This window comes from Choloepus didactylus, chromosome 3, assembly GCF_015220235.1.
Source record: "Choloepus didactylus isolate mChoDid1 chromosome 3, mChoDid1.pri, whole genome shotgun sequence".
Lineage (NCBI taxonomy): Eukaryota > Metazoa > Chordata > Mammalia > Pilosa > Megalonychidae > Choloepus > Choloepus didactylus.
The window spans coordinates 223,226,727-223,229,832 of NC_051309.1; positions in this window are offsets into that span (position 1 = coordinate 223,226,727).

Below are 3,106 nucleotides of genomic sequence, written 5' to 3' on the forward strand. Positions count from 1 at the left end.
TGGTTAGTTAGAGAAAGTGTACTCCACGAAGCTATACATCTGATAAATTAGAGATAAGGACTTCAATTGGTCTACACATCCTAAAAGAACCCTATCAAGTTCAGCAAATGCCAAGAGGCCAAAAACAACAGAAAATTATAAAGCATATGAAAAAACCAGACGATATGGATAACCCAAGCCCAAGCACCCAAATCAAAAGATCAGAAGAGACACAGCACCTGGATCAGCTACTCAAAGAACTAAAGATGAACAATGAGACCATAGTACAGAATACAAAGGATATCAAGAAGACCTTAGAAGAGCATAAAGAAGACACTGCAAGACTAAATAAAAAAATAGATGATCTTATGGAAATTAAAGAAACTGTTGACCAAATTAAAAAGATTCTGGACACTCACAGTACAAGACTAGAGGAAGCTGAACAACGAATCAGTGACCTGGAAGATGACAGAATGGAAAATGAAAGCATAAAAGAAAGAATGGGGAAAAAAATTGAAAAAATCGAAACGGACCTCAGGGATATGATAGATAATATAAAACGTCCTAATATAAGACTCATTGGTGTTCCAGAAGGGGAAGAAAAGGGTAAAGGTCTAGGAAGAGTATTCAAAGAAATTGTTGGGGAAAACTTCCCAAATCTTCTAAACAACATAAATACACAAATCATAAATGCTCAGCGAACTCCAAATAGAATAAATCCAAATAAACCCACTCCAAGACATATTCTGATCACACTGTTAAACACGGAAGAGAAGGAGCAAGTTCTGAAAGCAGCAAGAGAAAAGCAATCCACCACATACAAAGGAAACAGCATAAGATTAAGTAGTGACTACTCAGCAGCCACCATGGAGGCAAGAAGGCAGTGGCACGATATATTTAACATTCTGAGTGAGAAAAATTTCCAACCAAGAATACTTTATCCAGCAAAGCTCTCCTTCAAATTTGAGGGAGAGCTTAAATTTTTCACAGACAAACAAATGCTGAGAGAATTTGCTAACAAGAGACCTGCCCTACTGGAGATACTAAAGGGAGCCCTACAGACAGAGAAACAAAGACAGGACAGAGAGACGTGGAGAAAGGTTCAGTACTAAAGAGATTCAGTATGGGTACAATAAAGGATATTAATAGAGAGAGGGGAAAAATATATATGACAAACATAAACCAAATGATAAGATGGCTGATTCAAGAAATGCCTTCACGGTTATAACGTTGAATGTAAATGGATTAAACTCCCCAATTAAAAGATATAGATTCACAGAATGGATCAAAAAAAATGAACCATCAATATGTTGCATACAAGAGACTCATCTTAGACACAGGGACACAAAGAAATTGAAAGTGAAAGGATGGAAAAAAATATTTCATGCAAGCTACAGCCAAAAGAAAGCAGGTGTAGCAATATTAATCTCAGATAAAATAGACTTCAAATGCAGGGATGTTTTGAGAGACAAAGAAGGCCACTACATACTAATAAAAGGGGCAATTCAACAAGAAGAAATAACAATCGTAAATCTCTATGCACCCAATCAAGGTGCCACAAAATACATGAGAGAAACACTGGCAAAACTAAAGGAAGCAATTGATGTTTCCACAATAATTGTGGGAGACTTCAACACATCACTCTCTCCTATAGATAGATCAACCAGACAGAGGACCAATAAGGAAATTGAAAACCTAAACAATCTGATAAATGAATTAGATTTAACAGACATATACAGAACATTACATCCCAAATCACCAGGATACACATACTTTTCTAGTGCTCACGGAACTTTCTCCAGAATAGATCATATGCTGGGACATAAAACAATCCTCAGTAAATTTAAAAAGATTGAAATTATTCAAAGCACATTCTCTGATCACAATGGAATACAATTAGAAGTCAATAACCACCAGAGACTTAGAAAATTCACAAATACCTGGAGGTTAAACAACACACTCCTAAACAATCAGTGGGTTGAAGAAGAAATAGCAAGAGAAATTGCTAAATATATATAGAGACGAATCAGAGCAGTGCTGAGGGGGAAATTTATAGCACTAAACGCATATATTAAAAAGGAAGAAAGAGCCAAAATCAAAGAACTAATGGATCAACTGAAGAAGCTAGAAAATGAACAGCAAACCAATCCTAAACCAAGTACAAGAAAAGAAATAACAAGGATTAAAGCAGAAATAAATGACATAGAGAACAAAAAAACAATAGAGAGGATAAATATCACCAAAAGTTGGTTCTTTGAGAAGATCAACAAGACTGACAAGCCCCTAGCTAGACTGACAAAATCAAAAAGAGAGAAGACCCATATAAACAAAATAATGAATGAAAAAGGTGACATAACTGCAGATCCTGAAGAAATTAAAAAAATTATAAGAGGATACTATGAACAACTGTATGGCAACAAACTGGATAATGTAGAGGAAATGGAGAATTTCCTGGAAACATATGAACAACCTAGACTGACCAGAGAAGAAATAGGAGACCTCAATCAACCCATCACAAGCAAAGAGATCCAATCAGTCATCAAAAATCTTCCCACAAACAAATGCCGAGGGCCAGATGGCTTCACAGGGGAATTCTACCAAACTTTCCAGAAAGAACTGACACCAGTCTTACTCAAACTCTTTCAAAACATTGAAGAAAATGGAACACTATCTAACTCATTTTATGAAGCTAACATCAATCTAATACCAAAACCAGGCAAAGATGCTACAAAAAAGGAAAACTACCGGCCAATCTCCCTAATGAATATAGATGCAAAAATCCTCAACAAAATACTTGCAAATCGAATCCAAAGACACATTAAAAAAATCATACACCATGACCAAGTGGGGTTCATTCCAGGCATGCAAGGATGGTTCAACATAAGAAAATCAATCAACGTATTACAACACATTAAAAATTCAAAAGGGAAAAATCAAATGATCATCTCAATAGATGCTGAAAAAGCATTTGACAAAATCCAACATCCCTTTTTGATAAAAACACTTCAAAAGGTAGGAATTGAAGGCAACTTCCTCAATATGATAAAGAGCATATATGAAAAACCCACAGCCAGCATAGTACTCAATGGTGAGAGACTGAAAGCCTTCCCTCTAAGATCAGGAACAA